Source organism: Nothobranchius furzeri, chromosome 9, assembly GCF_043380555.1.
Source record: "Nothobranchius furzeri strain GRZ-AD chromosome 9, NfurGRZ-RIMD1, whole genome shotgun sequence".
Taxonomy (NCBI): Eukaryota; Metazoa; Chordata; class Actinopteri; order Cyprinodontiformes; family Nothobranchiidae; genus Nothobranchius; species Nothobranchius furzeri.
Window position 1 is genome coordinate 69,688,215 of NC_091749.1, and position 8,020 is coordinate 69,696,234.

The 8,020-nt window shown below is 44.9% G+C and overlaps 1 protein-coding gene across 1 annotated transcript in view; it reads left to right on the forward strand.

The window, feature by feature from the left end:
• The first annotated feature begins 350 nt into the window (after positions 1–350).
• The window catches only part of LOC107382095 (carbohydrate sulfotransferase 8), a 359,617-nt gene continuing 351,947 nt past the window's right edge, over positions 351–8,020 (forward strand). Inside the window, exon 1 of the mRNA XM_070555165.1 lies at positions 351–430. The gene's annotated coding sequence lies outside the window, so the exon portion shown is untranslated. The remainder of the gene's footprint in view (positions 431–8,020) is intronic.

The window sequence follows — 8,020 nt, forward strand, 5'->3', positions numbered from 1 at the left end:
ACAAGAGAAAAAGAGAAACTGGGGAGTATTTAGCTGCTGGGAGGGTGATTACTGACACACAACAGCTGATGCAGAGCAGCTGGAAGTGATGACCTGAGTTGTTCAGAAGGTGAAGGGAAACAACTCAAGACCCAGAAAAATGACAAAACTTTGATTTATATCCAATAAATTTGAAGGAAAGAGAAGATAATTCATCCTAGAGGCCGAGGGAGGCGTCAGTCAAACTGAGCCAGCGCTGCAGGTCAAGCCGTCACAAGGCTTAGTTAAGCTGCACCCATCAGAGGAAATTCTGGAAGAATCCTCAGTCACTAAAATCTTAATAGGTTTAATAGAAGTGATTTAAAAAGTCGAAAATGCAGCTTTAATAACAGCTGAGAAGCCCAACATGGAGAAGTGGAACCAGACTTAGCTGGACTAAAACCAACTCAAGGTGAGAGAAAATAATTACCTTTGAGAAGTGTGTGTGTGTGTGTGTGTGTGTGTGTGTGTGTGGTGGACTAGAGTCAACATTGGAGCAGGTTGACTTTATTGCCTCCTGATTGGTTCAGACTTCCCTCATTTGGAGTTAGGGTTGTCACGGTGTGAAAATTTAACCTCACGGTTTATTGATGTACAGCGCTTTGTTTGTCCATTCTGGCCATGTGAAAGCGCTCTATAAATAAAGTTGATTTGATTTGATTTGATTGTGACCAAAATTATCACGCTGTTTGGTATTATCGCGGTATGTTTTTTAAACGTGTTACATTTTCAGACAACTAAATTAACCCTATATCAGGAAATATTGTCCTCAGTTTGTGTCTAAATTTAGCCTAAAATGTGTTATTTTGTAATTATGTTGTTTATTTGTTTACGTTTTTTCCCTTTAGTCTTTAAAATACCAATATTTGCCCATAACTTCTTATTTTATGTCTGTTGATGTCATCATTTTAAAAATATTAGACCAGATGACACTCAGTACTCAAGTAGCCTTCTAATCAGATACTTTTTTACCCTTACTTGAGTAATAAACCCTATATCAGGAAAATATCGTCCTCGGTTTGTGTCCTTCCAGTGAGCTTTGCAGATGTGGGAAAATGTGATCAGGCGGTAATCATTGTTAAATTCATAATTATTCTCGGAGAGAGACCAACTCTTATCTGCCCCTGGGAGCCCCGTAATGCATAGCGTCATTTCAACATGGCGGTGTCCGCGACACGGTTTATATGCAGGTAGCGGCGCTGCGGCTGCTTTATATAGCGACTCGTTGCATTCTCCCTCAACCCAAATCCTCGGATCACGCATTTTAGCTAAAACGCTAACGTTAGCTTGCCTTGCGTTGACTGTAGAGTTGTGGGTGATGGTCACGCAGATGTGTCATGAGATTTGAAGCATTGCTGCCTTTCACAGACACTTTTTCTGCTCGTGTTGCAAACAGGATAGCCGTCTTCTATCAACTGCCCCTCGGCATTCTTCAAATATCTAAAATATGCCCGTACTTCCGACTTTGTCCTGAGCGCTGCCGTCTCCTCCTTTGGCCATTATTTCAGCTTTAGCTTCAAGAAAGTTTTGGTTGTAAACAACTAAGTGCGCATGTGCCGCCGGCAACTTCAGCAGGTCACCGCACCTACACCGCAGCCACGGTAAACCCACCGAGATAATATAAATATATATATATATATATATATATATATATATATATATATATATATATATTTAAAAACAAGACGGGTATTATTGTTGTCAACTTTTTTTTTTTACCGGGGTTTACCTCTAGACCGGTTACCGTGACAACCCTTTTGGATGGATCCTTCTGTGTGTTCATGTATGAGGTTGGAGGATGTGAAGGTGGATCGTCTGACGTTCAAATCTATTTTATGGATGAAGTCAGATGAACATTTGATGAACAGAAAAAGTTCAGGATAAATATTCCACATTTTATTGTGTAGATGTAAAATAAGACCCAGGACTCGCTGCAGGGACTAAACAGTATTGTTGTTGTTGTTGTTGTTGTTGTTTTTGCCCACTGGAAGTGAATGCTGAACAAGTCGGCTTTCTTCAGGCCAAACCTTGTTCTAATATTTAGTTTGTTTGGGCTCTAGAGGTTGGCACAGGCGCTGATAAAAGGTCAGACATTAGAAAAGGGTTATTGTAATGTTCTTGTTGATTGTGAAGGTTGTGGAGAGCTTTAATCCACCGTGTCAAGGCCGAAGAGCACGCACAACTCTCACAAGGTCAAACACAATTAATGTGATAACGCATCAGCGAAACAAGGCGCAGAACGGCTGCGTTTTATCATCCAACTTAAAACGCTCCGGAGCTTAAGTGCATCTGAAAATCCACACTATTACGCTGATGGAGGAGGGCCATAGTGGTCATGTTGTTTTGCTTAACTGACCCACCGGAATCGACCTTCGTCCCTTTATGACCATTTTCATCATCAGATAAATGAAGTTTGTTCCTGTGAACGGAGGTTAAAATCCCAGCTTGACTCAAGTAACTCCTTTCTTCAGATTTATCAGATTGGTTGATGGGAATGACCTCCACTAAATGAGATATTTTCTACCATTTAACGTCTTTTTTTTATATATTTGATGTTTATATTGAATGACTACTGCTTTCTGTTTGGAGGAACTCTATGGAGACCTAATATCTAACGTGTTTTTTTCAGCTAGATGAAAAGCCGTTTGCCTGTTAAGTGAGAAACGACCATCATTAAAAGTAATCAAGATGGGTTTGCGTTCCTGTTGCTGAGAAGTTTGGAGGTTTTAATTACAGCGCAGTCCGGCACCGACGCTTTTCTAAAGAGATTACTCCGAGCACGATCGTTTAAAGAAGAATTAATGCTGGAGCCGTCAGGAGGCTGTTTGCTGATTAGTTTGCTCCAGAACTTTAAAAACACCTTTTATAATTCATGTTTTCTTCAGGATTTTATCACAATGTTGTTCCTGAGTGCACCTCAGCAGCTTTTGATGGAGCTCTGGGATTGCTGGATTCTGTTGTTTACAGGCTTCATCCAAACGTACCTGCTATGATTGGTCCAGTAAGAACACATGCACATCAAACACCTGTTGTTAGATTTATCAGAGCCCATGGCGTTCTGTTGGGTTGTCTGGAGTGCTGGGTGCAGGTCAAGGGGGTGACTCTCCAACATCATCATGTCTTCAGGGTAGGAGGTTCTGTGACATGGCGGGTGCAACCTCTTCACCCTGGGAGGGACTACGGTGGGGAGCGCCACAGGGTCTGTTCTTGGCCCCCTCTCATTACCCTGGGGGGGGGGGGGGGGGGTCCTCCTGCACCAGCATAATTTGGTTGGCTCAAGTTAGCGTCAACTCATTGTTAGCGCTAGCTACAGCAGCCTATACAGCACGGTTAACGATCTTAAGTGGTTGTTATAATATTTCCTAGTTTTACTAATGCTATTTAATTTAGTGATTGCACTTTATTCAGTTTTATTGCTTCTTTTTTGGATTGACTTGTCATTTTGCACATGTGGTGTTCACCACCTTGGGGTTCCGTAAAGGCGGAGGAGGAGGAAGATGAGAAGGATGAGCATTTAGATAGGTGGATGTAGACTGGGAGGAAAAGAGTGAGGAAGATGAGGAGGATTAATATGAGATGGATGAGGATGATACGGTGGATGTTGACAGGAGGACGAGAGTGAAGAGGATGAGCGGGATGAAGAGGAAGACGAAGATTCATTAAAAATTTCTGTTGGCTCGGATGGTCGTATCGAAATCTGCTCTCTGAATTTCTTATTTAATTCATCCAACGGTTCAATTCGCTGACAGATGATAGAAAGAGAAAATGGTTCTATGGCCATGTTTGACACAATTCCCATCTTGTTTGTTTACTTGCATCCGAGCGTTCTTCCATCTGATATTTAACTGGATGGACGTTTCAGAGTTTTTCTGCTGAACAGAAATAAGAAAAACCTCCTAACAAGCATCAGGAGATGACTAACGTTGAGTATGAAGAGTTTATTCAGCTGCAAACGGCAGAAAGGAGTTCTGTAATTAACGTCGTTGAGCTGAAGGGTCATCTATCTGTTCTGGAGAAACGACGGGACTCCCCTGTTGCCCTCGTGGGTCTGCATCCTTCCATCTGCCACGATGGTGCGGCTGAAGAGAGAAACTGGGCAGATCACTTTTGGGTGATGAAAGCCTGCGCTGGCTTGTTAGAGACGGACTCTGGAGTCCAAGACGCTCCGCACACACTTCTCTCTCATTAAAGCCGCCCAAGCCTTCATCTGACACCTGCTGAGTGTGTGTGCGCAACATGTTTTTTATAATGATGACCGTGATAAACAGTAGAAGACGCCGTTCAGTAGTGAAGCCGACGGGCATGAGTCCATCGGATGTAGGAAGGGTATCACCATCTGACCACCATTAGCGCCGCCATCGTCCCCGAAGCTGAGACTTTCACATTCACAGCAGGACCGTTTCTGCTTCGACTTTACTCCTTACAGGAAAAATCTCGAGGCTGTGACAGAAAATATCTAACCATGTGTGGTAGGAGGACCGTTCTGCCCGTGGCCAGAGAAGACAGCACCTCTGCTTTCAGCAGCAGACCCTTCAGGATACCAGAGGATGCTGCACAAACCAATTCATCAGTTTTTCTTTAAAGACCGCTTTTACAACATGAGAATTATTAGCTGCACATTCCCTTCTCACACAAAAACTGATGATGCAAAATAAAAGCTGCAGCAAACCAAACGGCCCCTGCAGTGCGTCACAATGCCGTGTTGCAACGCCCCAGGATTATTCAGACAGCAGTTTGTGACGTTCAAAAACATTCAAGCGGAGGAAAACCACAACTTTTACTGGTTTTGCTGGTGCTCTAACGCTCGCATTGACTCGTTAATTTCCCGTGCCGCTACATGTCCACATACATCCTGTTCAAACGGGATCAACAACAAAACGACGGCCGGCGCTCGGCTCCTTGTTCGACCCGCGCTACTCACAGGTGAAACCGACGCATTTCTGTGTTTTATCTCAGCCTTTCATACAAACGAGATGTTGAAAAAACATTGTAAATAATTCAGAGAATGTCAAGATGTCACACAGAAATAAACAGAAAAAAACAAGGTTGGTGGTTGCTTAGCGACAGCGAGTCGGAGGAGCTGAATGTTCAACAGTCTGGACAAGAACACCCCAGAAGGAGCAGAGGAAGAGGAGCTCAGACTAATGACTGGGAAGGAGATTCGGATGACGAAGGAGGAAGGAGATAACTTATTAATCTGGAGGAGGATCACACGGCCGGATCTTTAAAATGTCGAACGATTTTCAAAACATGAGCGACCGCGATAAAAAAATGAAATATTATGGATATTAACACACACACACACACACACACACACACACACACACACACACACACACACACACACACACACACACACACACACAGATATTACCCCGGTCAGACAGGAAATCTCGCGAGATCAAACGTGACTTTGCTGTAAACAAACATGGCGAAGGACGAGCGTCCACCACCGTGCTTTCTGATTGGCTGCACGTCGCATTCAGCAGGCAGCATACTTGCTCGTCCCCAAAAATCAGACCAAGGCGGTCCAACGTGATTGTCGGACTTGAGCCGTCCCAGGGTAGAGTTCTGTGTAAAAGTTTTAGACAGGTGTGGAAAATGCTGTAAACAAAACAAGTTTTCATAAACGGAGGGGCTGATCATTTATTTTCATCAACCACCAGAAAGCCGTGAACGAACAAAAGAGAAGTCTAAATCAGATCAGCATGTGGCAGTTTTGAAGGAACTGGGCTAGATGGTTGTACCGAGCACCTTGGAGAACCAACCTCAGATCTTCTGTGGATGTAGTCTTCCTCACATCTTTCATGTGACCCCATACCAACCCATAGCCCCCTTCAGACAGGCCATGAAAAACGGAAATGTTCCGGACTCTGTCCGTAAGACCTTTGTGTCTGAATGCAAACATCCGGATAATGTGTTCCGGAATTTAACCGGACGAAGCCCCTAGTAACAGGTCCGGACTTGTTACGGACAGGGTGGCTGCTTCAGACTGGTGAGGTAGAGTTCTGGACAAGGGGGAGGGGGAGGAGGAGGGGACCGGGGGACGCTGTGCGCACCTAGATAGCTCGCTGCTGTAGCATGCGGCGAACCATGGCAGCTCGCCTCCTACGGTACCGCCTAGACGTGCGACGGAGCGCTTCACACCGCTTCAGTGATTCCTTTAACCATTGAGCTTCATCATCCAGGTCTCTTATGCGTCTTCGTGTGCGCAGAATTATACTTAAGCGCCTCGTGATTTTTATCTTGAGAGGCGCTATAGAAATGATATTTTCTTCTTCTTCTTAACATAAGTCCGATTCTACCCCCCCACCCCCCGCCGCCGTCAAACATCTGGAACTTGTCCCAGCTGTGTGAACGCAGCCGAAAGGACAAGTTCCGGTACAAACGTGGTGTGTCTGAAAACACAGTTCCCGTTAAAAACCGGATTGAATTGTCCGCAAATGTTCCAGAAATGTCTGTCTGAAAAGGACTCATGATGGTGAGATCAGGGCTCTGTGGGGGCCAGACCATCACTTCCAGGACTTCTTGTTCTTCCTTACGCTGAACATAGTTTCTTGATGCCTTTATTTTTTATTAATATACAAAGTGCAAAGTGAGTGACTCCAAAAAGACCAACAATCATTTATATTTCTGAAAACATTCTTTGTCAAAGCACCGTAATTCCAAGCAGACAGCTCTTAACACTCCACACATGGCAGGATTATCTCGTAAGACTATCTTTAGAGCCATCATGGTAATCAGATGCATCCTTAGGATTGTCAGAAGTAGAGAATCAAGTAAAAATTGAAACGGTTTGAGCCTGAAGTTTCAGAAACTGTCCTGGCGTCTCTGAGGTTGGGGCGCCGGTGCTTCTTTGACACTCGTCATCGAAGAGTCCCTTTTCTGAACCACGATGCAACCAGGGCAGGTGTTCTGTGAAACAAGTACTCACTATTATACTTCCTGAAACAATTGAATTGGTTGATAGTTTTTTTTATGATTTGTTTTACATTTTAATTTGGTTCTAACATCATGTTCTTACCTCTAGAACTATGTTTTAAGGAAAGGGTCGATGTACATTCTTTACTTATTATAAGGTCTCCATGACGTTTCTAGTATGCAAAACTTTCCAAATATGATCTAAACTACAGTTTTGTTCCCAGAAGCAGAATCAAGATGGTCTATGCGGTCTTTTTTTATTTTGTTCCATGAAGAACGGAGAGAAACAAGAGTTTAAAAATAAACCTAAGATCTGCAATCAGAGAGATTTCGGCTTGCCTAATAGGGACGACGTCACATCTTTTTATATCAGAGGCAGCTCAGGAAACAAAACAGCTGAGACAATGAACAGGCAAGCATGCAAAAAGGCTTCCTCCCATTTAAACAACACCCGACAATGTTTTTGCTTTGTTAGGTAATGCCTGGCTCACATGCTGCGCAACCTGTCAACACAAGCAACCTCGTTTAATGAGCAGGCTGCAGGGAGGAAGTGGTGGAGGCTTCTTACACAGTGGATTAGTGAGAGCGGTGGTTAGGCTGTCTCCCGAGGGCGCTTGCGTCTACACTATCAGAGTCACTGTGACTTCGTTGTCAAGGTCAAGCAAATGAGTCAGGTGGGATGGCTCACTGCAGGGAGAAGGAACACAACTGGCCTCCTTCCGTCACGGCGTGCTACAGCTTGACTCCATCCATCCATTTTCATCTGCTTATCCGGAGTCGGGTCGCGGGGGCAGCAGCCTAAGGCGAGAGGCCCAGACTTCCCTCTCCCCAGCTACTTGGGCCAGCTCCTCCGGGGGAATCCCAAGGCGTTCTCTGGCCAGGTGAGAGACGTAGTCCCTCCACCGTGTCCTGGGTCGACCCGGGGGTCTCCTCCCGGTTGGACGCGCCCAGAAAACCTCACCAGGGAGGCGTCCAGGAGGCATCCTGACCAGATGCCCGAGCCACCTCAACTGGCTTCTCTCGATGTGGAGGAGCAGCGGGTCTACTCCTAGCCCCTCCCGAATGACCGAGCTTCTCACCC